Below are 13,190 nucleotides of genomic sequence, written 5' to 3'. Positions count from 1 at the left end.
AGAGAGAGAGAGAGAATCCGATAATTGACCCAGAAATCCGACAACTGACCCTATATTGTACAAGGTTTGGCAGCATTGCAGATGGGGGAATCCCCGGAAAGGCCAACGCCCAAATGCTCAGCATGTACTGCAAGGACTATACATCTCTTATGCACCCACTTATCACAAACACTGCACAAGACAGAGTTACTTCCAAAACCCTTGTGACAAATTGAACACGGCTTCACTCATTCTGCTTTGATAGTACAGCCACCAGCCCAATATATCAAATGGTCTTGCCCACATAAAGTACTGTACTTTACAGTTTTTCAAGTTCTGTTCCATTTGCCAATCTCTTATTTCGACAATATATCAGTATTGGATTAAAAGAATAAATTGTGGTCTCCAAAACTGTCATACATACCAGATACCATCCACTACATGGGAAAAAAAACCATGTGGATCTTCCAGATACCATCCACTACATGGGAAAAAAAACCATGCAGACCTTCCAGACAATTCTAATCTACTGGATCAAACTGGATCACTTCCACATGTGAGGTGACTTAGAACACAGTTATCAATGCTTGCGGTGTTTATTTTTTTTTATCCACTTGGGCTAGTCATGACAAAGTGCGATGACAAGGGTGTGAAATTATGGGCCAAGTGTAAAAACAAATGTAGTTTTCATTTTCCGTATGCCTCTCGCCCACTATTCGACAGGGATGCATTCCATAAAAGGGGTTGAATAACGAATAGGTCAAATAACAAACTGATTCTCCCCTTAAGGTTGTTAAGAAATAGTGGGGTTAGGTTCCTGACCACCTTCGTCATTCAAAAAATAATTCAAAGGAGATGGAAAAAATACCGGTAACTATGAACAAAAGTGACACAGGGATATGAGCTGTTTTCTTAGATACCTACGTTCTCATGGAAAATTATTTTAGAACTACTACGTACATCTCAGATGACTAAAATTTGATTTTTGATTTAAAATATAAAATATTGGAGAACAAACAAAACATACCTACTTAGCAATATTACAGAAAACCGCCTGAACGCCTGTTGATAGCATGTTTATTGCCGTTCCCGATGACTGGACATGACATCACCACACCAAACTCAAATGCACTTAATTTAAAACCATAAATAGCAATGGAAGCCTAACTGAAAGTGGTGAAACCTAACTGGGGGGCTTTGCCCCCATGACCCCCCATGATTATAACCTACCTAACCGAGAGCAAACTAAGATGTGCATTGCGTAAAACTGGCGCCAAAACAGTATGGTATCATGTGTTATGAGTGTTCGTTAATCACTGGTGCAATCATCACCCAACCATGCAATGGCGAAACACTCACTCAGGTTGGTAAGCACATGACTGCGCTTGACACAGGTGGTAGTAGTAGGGGTCTTGGGTGGAGCCGTGGTGCCACTGTAGTATTCTACGAAGTCAAACAGAAACGCAGAACAGTGAAGAGGCAACCGATCAGCAGGGAGGAGCGCAGAAGACTGAGACAGAGGCAGCTCAGTCGGTCTGTTTGGCGGCGAGTATTTTGAACTGTCGAAATGGCGGAGAAAACCATGTTGAACAATGAAAAAGGGCGTACATTTATAAATGTCAAAACAATGAATTCTCGAATAACGATTGGTCGAAAAATGAGGGCTTGGTGTACTCGAATATGCTCTTTTACTCGTTTATTTTCTATTACGAGATTGAAATATGATTTTGGAGGGGACCACAGGAATGATCAAATTAGTGGCTTTACTGGATCAGGCTTCCCCCCAACTGATCAGGTATAGAGAAGGTCTATGGTATATAATAAGCTTTAAGGGACCAAGTACTGATCCCTATGGCACACTGAAAGTTACTAATCCCCATTCCGAATTAGCATCATTATTGAAACTCTCTGTTTTCATCCCATTGGCCAAGATTCTATCCTTTTTAAGACACTGCATCACTGTCTATACCATGTGCTCGAACCTTGCTAACTTTTTTTCATGTGGAACCCAATCAAAAGCTTTACTAACATCCAGACACAGCCTGGTCTCACTAAACAAGTGTTTGCTATGGGCTAAATCGCTAGAACAATAATTCAGAATTTACGTCCTTTTTTGAAAGGTTACAAAATTGGCCGCGATTTTGCCATGTGGGTGCTCACACCCAGGTAAGAGTGAATGGAGATTTGAGTGATGAGTTTTTCATAAATGTTGGTGTGCATCAGGGGTCAGTTTTGAGTCCCATGTTGTTTATCATGGTACCTGAAGCCCTTTCACGTGACTTTAGAAACGGACTCCCGTGGGAGTTGTTGTGTGCTGATGATTTGGTGTTGATTGCAGAGAATGAAAGGGAGGCAGAAGAAAGGTTTAGGAAGTGGAGAGATGGTATGGGGCACAAGGGCTTAAGGGTAAATGCAGATAAAACAAAAGTGATGATATCTAGGGTTGGTGGTGGTACTGTCAAAGACGAGGGAGAGTGGCCATGTGCAGTTTGCCACAAGGGCGTGGGAATTAATTCCATCTTGTGTGGTGTTTGTGATAAATGGGTGCATAAGAGATGTAGTGGTATCAGAGGTAGACTAAGAGATAATGCTGATTTTATGTGTATGGCGTGTCGGGGAGAGCAGGTGGAGATTGTCAGACGTGAAAGAATTGAACTTGCAGGTGAATCTCTTGAGTGTGTGGAAAAGTTTTGTTATTTGGGAGACATGTTGTGTGCTGGAGGTGGGGCTGAAGCTAGCTCTGTGGCTATGGTGAGAAGTGGTTGGAAGAAGTTCAGGGAGCTCCAGCCTCTCCTGATAATGAGAGGACTCTCCCTACATGCTAAGGGGTCTTTGTATGCAGCATGTGTTAGGAGTGTAATGCTGTATGGTAGTGAGACCTGGGCAGTGAAGGAGGAGGATATTAGCCAACTCAGACATACAGAAATGACAATGATTAGGTGGATGTGTAGTGCGTCCCTGCGTCCAAGGTCTGGGGGGACTGGGTTCACGATGGAAGAGTTAAGAGGTAGAATGGGACTGGAGTGTATTGGTGTTGTGATGAGGAGAGGTAGAGTGAGATGGTTTGGACATGTGGAGAGGATGGGGGATGATAACTGGGTGAGGAAGGTGAGAAGTGTTAATATTGGGGATGGGGTTACGAGGGGTAGACCGCAAAAGACATGGGACGAGGTCATTAAGATTGACCTCAGGGTTAAGGGACTGAACAGGGAGGCTGCAATGGATCATGCAGCATGGAGAGAAGCCATTAGGTGACCAAGGCCGACGCATGCAAGCATGTTGGAGCCTTTAAAAACGAAATGAAACGAAACAATATTTTCAATAGCTGCCTCCAAGAATCTTGTGCGGACACAGTTTTACACACAAGCTGACAGTCAGCTACCTGAGCAAAGATGGCTGCCCAGTGTTTACATGTGTGGACCTCCCATCTCAGGTGTGTGCAGGTGGCAGCCTTTGCTCCAACCCTTTGAGTCTCATTCACCCACTTGCTGACGTGTCCCGTGCCCTCGATTGTCTTCCTTGCTCTCGCTGAGTTACCAAACCTTCTCAGTTGAATAAGATCCTTGCAATGTTATTGCTAACACCAAGTAACTGTGCAAGTATGCTACAAATAGTGCTGCATGTGACAGTAAGTAGATAGAGAACTAAATCTGAACGTAATTTCTTCATCATTACTTTTCCAAGTCACTCGCCAATTTCTATATCTGGTGAACAATTCTCTTCCAAGCGTATTTATTGATGGGTGCTCTACATATATTTTTTTTATGCTGAATCCAAAGACAAAATCAATTTTTTCCTACCAGGTTTAGTTTTCTTGTGACGCCATGTTCGTACATTTGTCATTTAGCATAATCACGTGGTACAAAATTAATAATACAGTAATCACTCTAATATCCGGACGCCCAATATCCGAACATCCCCACTATCCGGACATAAGAATGTTTCATACTGTACTTTTCTCCATACTATACTTACCTCATTTCACTCTTTAATGTCCTTTATTGGTGTGAATAGGGTGTTAGGAGCTATGCATGTGCAGTAGGAAGGTGTTTTTCAGAGTTAGGCTAGGTTAGGGTCCATAAGTACCAGTCCAGGAGCCAGTCACCAGAATGTTTATTATTGTATGAACCTACTTCTAAACCCTCATTTTATGCTTCTTTTGCATTTATTTCAGTCATTTATGTGCCTTATTGGTGTGATTTGGGTCTTAAATAGGTGCTATGCATGTCCAGAGGAGTTGTATAGGTGTTTCTCTGAGTTAGGGTCCATAAGTACAAGTCAATAAGCTGGGACCCAATATCCGGACAGAACCAATACCCGGACCTACCTATGGCTCTATTACGTTGGATATTGGAGTGATTACTGTACACTAATTCTTTAGCTGGGTTAAGTGTCCCCCAGTTTCCCCTATCTCAAATCACTTAATCATTGCAGTTGTTTCAGAGAGCCTCAGTGGGCCCAATACCTGCCCAGGGCCCCAACCAAATGGGCAGATTTGCATGGCCATGTGGAATGTGAGAGGTGTGAATGAGGAGAGCAAGAGGGTGGAAGTGGTGAATGTGTTCATGAGTACGAGATATGCCATGATGGCACTGTGTGAAACAAAGATGAAAGGGTGTGAAGTGGAGGAGTGGGAGGGTGTGAAATGTGTAAGATCAGGCATGAATGGGCAAGGAAGATAAAAAGGAAGGCATTCATTTGTTGATGAATGAGGTGTGACAGAGTGGAATGAAAGACTACAAATGCGTCAGCTCGAGGTGTATGTAAGTCAAGTTCAAGTTTGAGAAGGTGAAAGTGGCGGTGACTGTAGCATATGCACCGTGTGAGGATAGGAGCGAGAGAGAGATAGACAGGTTTTGGGATAAGCTGGATGAAGCAGTGGGAGAAATGCCCTGGAGCAATAAGTGATCATAATGGGTGATATGAATGGAAGAGTAGGCACTGGTCCTGAGAATAACATAATGGGTTGTAATGGAGTACAGCAGAAAATGGTAATAGGAAGCGACTGAAAGACATGTGTCAGGAGAGAAGGCTGTGCATTTGTAACTGGTATTTCAAACACAAAGGTGCACAGAAATATACAGAGGGAACGGACATCGTGCTGAAAGAAACCAGAATGATTATGTGCTCGTAGAGAGGACGATGCTGGGAATGGTTGCTGATACGAGGGCCGTGAGAGGACAATGTGGAGGCCTATCAGATCATATGACTGTCGTATGCAAGATCAAGCTCAGAGGAGTGAGGTAGATCAGGTGAGAGAGAAGATGAGGATCAAAGAAATGGCAGATGAATACAGGACCAAAGTAGGGGAAGAGTCAGAATCAGAGAATTGGAGTTAAATGGATCTGGACAGCATGTGGAATGCATATATGGATTACTTAGTTGGAACTGCTAAAGTGGTATGTGGTGTGGCAGGAGTAACAACAAAGGTACGGCATGGTGGGATGATGAGGTTAAGAGAGCAGTGGAGGAAAAGAGGAAGAAGTGGCTAGTGGTTACAGGACAGGGGTTCAGTTGAAATATGAACTGAATATACTGAGAGCAAGAAGCATGTAAAGATACTAGTGAAGAGGAAAAAGAAGGAGGTAAAAGATGATCCATCCATCCAACCATCATCCAATCATACGTTGCCCCATGAGGAAATACGAAGTTATTTAGGAAAGAGGTGTGGAAATGTGGAAGTGAAAGCGGCGAGAAATGTGATGGTGTGAAGGATGTAGGTGGTAGATTATTAACCCATGGGGATGAAGTAAGGACCAGATGGAATGAACATTTTCAAAGCCTCATGAATGGGAATAGAGAGAGCAGAGCAGCAATAAGCATGACTGGTTTTGGGGGTGTGCAGAGAAGGAATGCAGTGCCAGGAGACGTGACACTCGCACAGGTGAACAGTGCTGTGAAGTGACTGAAAAATGGGAATGCAGCTGGGGTTGATGAGGCGTATGCAGAGATGAGTAGGTGTGGTGGAGAGAGTGGAATGATGTGCTCGTTGGAGATATGCAAGAAGACAGGGATGACTGAAAATGTGCCAGCGAGGCTGTGACTGTACCCATGTACAAAAAAAAGTGAGAGCAAAGTGAGTGCAAGAATTATCGTGGCATAAGTTTATCGTGTGTGGTAGGGAAGGTACTGTAAATGGAAGAATGACTGTAGAGAAAGTAAGAGAAATATCAGAATCCTAGTGAGTGATGAACAGGGTGGCTTTAGGAGTAGCAGAGGATGTGTGGATCAAATATTTGCAGTGAGACAGATAGCAGTGAAGGCTTGTGAGAAGGACCTTAAGGTGTTTATGGCATTTGTGGATCTGAAAAAAGCATGTGACAAAGTGGACAGAGAAGGAATGTGGAAAGTTTTGAGCATGTAAGGTGTAGATGGTAAACTATGAGGTGCCGTCAAGAGTTTTTATGATGGCAGTGAAGCATGTGTATGGATTAATGGTGTATGTGAATGGTTCACGATTGGTGTGGGAGTGTGACATGGTTGTGTGATGTCCCCATGGTTGTTCAATAAATATATGGATCAGGTGATGAGAGAAGTAAAAACATGAGTAATGCAGAGGGGGATGGCACTGGTAATGAATGGTGATGGATGGAATATCTCAAAGTTGTTGTATGCTGATGATGCAGTACTACTTGGAAATACTGGACAGGAACTTGGTAGGCTAGCGCAGAGTTTTGCTAATGTCTGTGAGCGTCGTGCCTTGCGAGTAAATGTAGAAAAGAGTAAAGTGATAGTTACTGAGAGACAAAGTGACTCCCAGTGAGATGTTACAGTAAATGGAGAGACTGGCATTGGTGAGAGAGTTCAAATACCTGGGTACAGTGATAGACAAGAGAGGAAAATGTCCAAAAAAAAAAAGTGGAAAGTAGAGTGACACAAGGAAGAAAAGTAGCTGGTGCAATGAAGGCCTTGATAAGAAACAGAGGCTTGAGTGTTGCAGCCGCATGAGGCTTACATGAAGGAGTGTTAGTGCCAACTTAACATATGGATGTGACACTATGGTGTGGCATGAAAATGAAAAATCAAGAGTAAGAGCAGTGGAAATGGGACTACTGAGGAATGTATGTGGAGTACAGAGAGTGGACAGGATGCGAAATAATGTGATTCGTGAAAGATGTGGAGTGAGGAAGTCTGTGGACACCAGAATCGAAGAGATTGTACAGAGATGGAATGGTCATGTGGAGAGAATGCATAACATAGAGTGGTGAAAAAGTTATATCTGAGCGAATCTGAAGGTGGGAGGAGGCGAGGTAGGCCAAAGAGAAGGTAGAGAGATATGCTGGATGAGTGTGAGAGGTATGGAAGTCTGTGAGGCTAAGGAACTGACAAGAGATCAAGCTAGCTGGATGAATATTGTGAGAAGTGCATGATCAGGGATTTGACACCCTTTTTTAACGTGGCAGCGTCCGGACTGACTATATCAGATATGTTTATGTGAAGCTACAGAAGGTGGTGAATGGTTTGGGGGTATCCAAAAAAGCCAGGATTCCGAGGGCGTGAATGATGAGTGAATGGAAGTGTGGCCCATTGGATTAGGTAAATTTGGGCTGTCTGGTTATTGCTACTCCTCACCCTGCCCTAGGGTGAGAAAGAAGGTCCAGATGATGATGATGATGATTGATGATTACGATTCTTTAACATTAAGCTGAAAATTTTCTGTAAAATTAACACAATATATTCCATTGGGGAGAAAGATCTGATAATGCTGGCAGAATAAATTTGGTCAGAGCAGCAGACTGTGCTGGTCGAAACACTTTAGACCTGTTCAGACATAAGCCTAATTTGTGTGTGTAGAACAGTCCCAAGTCTGTCTGCTTGTAGCTGCCACAGTGTTAACAGCTAGTGTGTGTTGCTCCTTTCTTAACCCTTCTGCATACCAATGACAGCCAAAGTCATCAACAGCTTCTGAGGCACAGACATTCGGATGATGGCTTTGGCGTCATCCGAAAGTCTTCCTGTTCATTTTCATTTTTCTGCAGCACTATTGCTCCAAATACAATAAATTATATATCACTGGAAAGGAAATTTATTGAGCTACATTATGGAGTATGAAATGTTATTCTATCTTGAATTTTTTTTTTTTTTTCTTGTGGAACTTTTTTTTTTAAATGTAAATATTGCATGTCAGCTAAATTCTACTCACTTTTTTTGCCTTTCATTTGTGTATATTGCTTTCTTTAACCCCTCCGTGGCCGAAGGCCAGAAATTTTCCGTGCATGCCAGGCCAACGCCTGGACCGTTTTTTGAAGTTTCAAAAATTGATCTTTTTTTCTTGCCACATTGAAGAGAAAGTTCAGATGCACCTAACAGTGCAAATCCCAGTTTCCTAGATGCATTTCATGGCTTGCAATGTAGCGCGGATGTTGCAGAAATATCGGCAACCGATATCCGCCGCCCAGGGGCACTGCCGCAACGCAACCGGGCAGGTGTTATTATTTTTTTTTTTACCTCCCAAAACAATACGAATGGTGCTGAAATGTTGTGCATATAAGAGATATGATGATATTGAATGATTTCAGTACATAATCTGTTAGGAATGGCTGGAAAAAAAAAAATTGTTATGAATACTTTTTCATTCATTGCCAGATGCCATGTGTCCCAAACGGGGTGGCCAAGGGCTTTGAGTTAATTGTTTTACAGGGAGGGGCACTAATCCTCCACCAACCCGACTTGACACATAGGGATGCCAACAGCATCTGGTGTTCCCAGGTGGTCACCCATCCATGTACTAACCAGACCCAACGTTGCTCAACTTCGCTGATCGGACAGGAAGCGGTGTACTCAATGTGGTATGGCTGTTGGCATAATACTTTTTCACCTTTTTGAATTAAAATATGTTTATGGTAGTTCTGAGTTATTTTTTATGTTATTGTTGTGCCCATGCTTGGAAAAGGGAGCGAAAGAGTTGAATTTTCAGTCTTAAATGAGAAAACTGCACGTCCTCCAAGGTTTGACTCTGCCATAGGAGAATAAAGTGGAGGGTCAGATCCGATTAGCAATGCGGAAGTTGGGTCGCAACTTCCAGCTCCCACTCCACGAGCATGGATAAAAATAGAATCGTAATGCAGTTTCAGAAGTCTAATTACTGTATTATGAATACAGATACAAAGCAGAAATAAATAAGTTTACAGATGGGGGAAAACGTATTTTTTCCGTAAATAACATATTCATCTTTCTCTATCATTTTACGTTCATCGTTATCATTTTACCTTGTTACTTTAGCAATATATATTGCTGTCTCGTAAACAGGATGGTTGTATGTGTTTTGCAAGGGAGGAAAAAAATTGTATTTTCTGTCTGGGTCGAGATAATGGGTGAAACTGTATGTTTTTAGGCATGGTCACGAGCGAAAAAATCGTACATCCACTCGTCACGACAGCAGGTGGTGAACTGACAGATGCTATGTGAGAGGGTGAAGTCAAGGACAGTCTCATGTCCCAGATTTTCATTCACTTCCCGAAGGTTTTCACAGTTTCTACAAGTTGCACTGCATCAAATGATCCAAACCATTACAGCAAACCTGAGCAAACAAGTAAAGATACCAAGACAAAAATGTATTCTTCACTTAATATCATATCTTTTTTTGTATGTGCCTGTATTACATTATAATCATAAACAGGTGGTTGTGTGTGTTTTGCAAGAGAGGACAAATATGATATGTTCTGCCTGGGTCGAGACAATGGGTGTAGTTGTGCTTGTTATGGCATGACTATGAGCAAAAAAATCTAAAATCCACTCATCACAGCAGCAGGCTTTGAACTGCTTGATGAGGTGTATGGGAGTGTAGCATAGGTCAATGTGAAGACGTTCAGAACGTTCGTTCACTTCCCAAAAATTTTTGCAGTTTTTTATAGGCCGCGCTCAAACAACACCTGCGGCCAATGATCGGCTAAACGTCATTCGACGCCGGCGGCCACAGAGGGGTTAACATACAGTGGAATTTTGAAATCTGACAGTTTAGAATTCGATGCATTTTGGAGTGGTCCAGTTACCTCACTTTTCAATGCAAAATCACGTATTTCAATGCTCTCAGGGCCCGACTCCAACCAAAACAAGCAAAGATAATATTTTTGATGCGAACCAAGATGCTAGAAGTGAAGGAAAATTATAAGAAAAAGTATGAGCCTAACCTAATATGTATCATGTGTCAAGAAGAGAATGAAAATCAACATCATTCTTTCCTTCCATCCTCTTCTGTCTTTCTTTCCTTCATTCTTTCCTCATCCTTCTGCCTATGGGTGACTTTACACTCCCTCTTCTGTCTTTCTTTCCTTCATTCTTTCCTCTTCCTTCTGCCTGTGGGTGACTCTACACTGAGTGACAAGCCAAATGGTTTCCTGTACACCAGGAAACCATTTACTACGCTGGGTAGTAACCATATAACCAAATTTTGGCGCCTGATGGTTTAGTGGGTAATTACGGAGCTCCAATTGGATTGGGCTGGTGAAGGTTTATATCCAAGGGATAGTTGGGGTTTATTGCTTATGTAATGCCACTGAAGGATGATTGAGGCTGGCTCCTAATGGGACAACGTAGGATTGAATGATGAATGAATGAATGAATTTATTCACATGTGCAGCATACGAAGATATGGTTCTAAGACAATTCACCATCAAGTCAATTCGCCGTCAGATAATTCCCCATCAAAACATGGACTCAGCCAATGGAGAAAAGGCAATACAGGAAAGCGCAGAAATACACCAAGTATGCACTTGCTGACAAGGCGATATACACTTGCTGACAATATGGCAAGACAATGCAGAACTACAGTTACTTAACCACAATTATAGTTCATAAAGTTTACAGGGGGTGTGGGCAAAAAATCATGATTTTACGTACCGAGGTTTGGAGGCCCCGGACCCAAACTAATTTCTCCCATAAGAAGTTCAGTTTAAATTTCAATTATTTGAATTTTGCGGTGATTTTTAGGCACCTACGCCTGTTGAAATTCGAAGTTCCACTGTATGATGAAGTACAATTACTAAGCTTCAAAACGAGACCAAATTCAGCTCTCTAGGACGAATAGTAACTTAGCTACGAGGGGTAGTAGTAAAACATCTCTACGTGACTGCACGGCAGCTAAATTTTATAATAATCCTTCATTTATCTGGACATAACAGAGTCAAAGGCATGTCCGGGTAGTGGCAACATCCAGATAATGAACACTATTCCCCTACCATACCCAGACCCTAGCTATACCCAACCTCCAACCAAAACCTAACCAATCTGTACAGTACCTATGCATAATATTGCAGTGTTTTTCAGTCATTCAAGCATAATTAGACATCAAAACACACAAAGGAATATCCAAAGTAATGCTAAACACCAAGAAAACCACGCAGAAAAAACACTGAAAACCAAAAAACACCCTACCTATACAGTACTGTATGTACATTACCCCTCCTTATTTTGGCGGTGTTTTCTGGTCATTCTGCCATATTTTGACATCAAAACACACAGGATTAGCCAAAATAATTTTCAACATCAAGAAAATCATTAAAAAAAAAAAAAAAAATACTATACACTACTGTATCTACAATACCCCTCCTAATTTTGGCATGTTTCAGATCAATCTGACATATTTACACATCAAAACATGCATAAGAATATCCAAAGTAATGCTAAACACCAAGAAAACCATGAAAAAAAACAAACACTGAAAACCAAAAAACACCTACAGTATATACTACTGTATGTACAGTACCCCTCCTAATTTTGGTCCTGTTTCCAGGACAATCTGCCATACCTGACATCAAAACACACATAAGAATCTCCAAAGTAATGATAAACACCAAGAAAACAATGAAAAAAAAAAAAAAAATGAACACCAAAAAGCACCCAACCTATACACTACTGTATGTATAGAACCCCACCTAATTTTGGCACTGTTTTAAGGTCAATCTACCATACTTAGACATCAAAAAACAGACTGGATTATCCATATTAATGCTAAACACCAAGAAAACCATTAAAAAAAAAAAATGATGACCACAAAACACCTGACCAATATGCTACTGTACGTACAGTACCCCTCCTGATTTTGGCTCTGTTTTCCGGTCAATCTGCCATACTGAGACACCAAAACACACAGAGGATTATCCATATTAATGCTAAACATCAAGAAAACAATGCATAAAGAATAAAAATCAACAAAAAACCAGAAGGCAGTTTGAAAATCAGTTATCTGTAATGAGTGATTGCTCCCGGGGCTCAAAAAAAAATCCACAGTCAAATATGTCACTGGAAATTGGTTATATTAGTATAAATTGTATACCATCACCTTCGCTGGTGTTTATACTATAAAATGAGCCAATAAAAACAGATAAAATCGATAAGTAAATGTAGAGAAATGCAGCAAATTATAAAGTGTTCACGGGTAAAACTTACCTTCATATAACTTCCCACCATCCTAGTGCACAATTCTCCCAGCACCTTCCAAGAGTTAAGCATATGTCTACAAGCTGAATTTCATGAGCTTTCTTGTGGTCACTTTGGACTTTCAATACAACTGATAGTAGTTGAATAAATCACAAAAAAAAACTTTGAGAACACACGAGTCAGTGTTATTACCATGGTGGAGAGTAGGGACAGAGAGAGTGAGAGGGGAGCTGGAAGGGTATGGAGGAGGGATGGGGGGAGGGGAAGAAGCGAGGCTGTGGGCACGATTCTCTCCCTTCTTCAACAGGCGGATGGACGCTTTTACTGTACATTTACTCATGGCTTGAGGCCTGTTAGACGCCGACTGGCTGTGCGGAAACACAACTCACGGTGACCGGGGAACTTTGGACGTTCAGTACAGAGGCAGACAGCTGCTGCTGCCGAACATGTACTCGTGGCTTGTGGCATGTGTTCGATGTGATGGCGGTTGGGAAAGACTTTGCCCGGTGGCCATGCAACACTGAACATTCAGTGGGGATGCATACAGACGTTTTGACACCGCTTGTGGGTTGCAGTCATATTACTCAGGTGCTGGAGGTTCGCTGGGAGTGATAGGACGAGTGCGCATCTTTGACCATTCAGTACAGGGACAGACAGACATTTTTGCTCTGGTTGCAGGTTATGGACTACTTCCTGTTCACAGCTTGAGCCCAGTGGCCACGATACTGAATGTTTGAACATGTCGGCAGGCCAGCCAAAGTTCTTGAGGACTTTTAGGTCTGGATAATAACAAGTAAATTTAGATAATGGATTAACAAACCCAAGGTCCAGCA

The 13,190-nt window shown here is 41.9% G+C and overlaps 1 protein-coding gene and 1 non-coding gene across 2 annotated transcripts in view; both read right to left on the bottom strand.

Moving 5' to 3' along the window:
- Positions 1–13,190, bottom strand: part of LOC145394076 (transmembrane protein 209) — a 478,224-nt gene that overhangs the window by 331,850 nt on the left and 133,184 nt on the right. The gene's annotated exons all lie outside the window — the stretch shown is intronic.
- LOC145394230 (5S ribosomal RNA) lies at positions 8,664–8,782 on the bottom strand. Its single transcript, XR_013896337.1, has one exon. It is a non-coding gene; the product is annotated as a 5S ribosomal RNA (ribosomal RNA).

The sequence above is a fragment of the Coenobita brevimanus genome, chromosome 26 (assembly GCF_032717465.1).
Source record: "Coenobita brevimanus isolate Jiangsu-jjx chromosome 26, ASM3271746v2, whole genome shotgun sequence".
Lineage (NCBI taxonomy): Eukaryota > Metazoa > Arthropoda > Malacostraca > Decapoda > Coenobitidae > Coenobita > Coenobita brevimanus.
The sequence above is the reverse complement of the archived record's forward strand: the minus strand, read 5'-3'. Positions and strand labels throughout refer to the sequence as shown.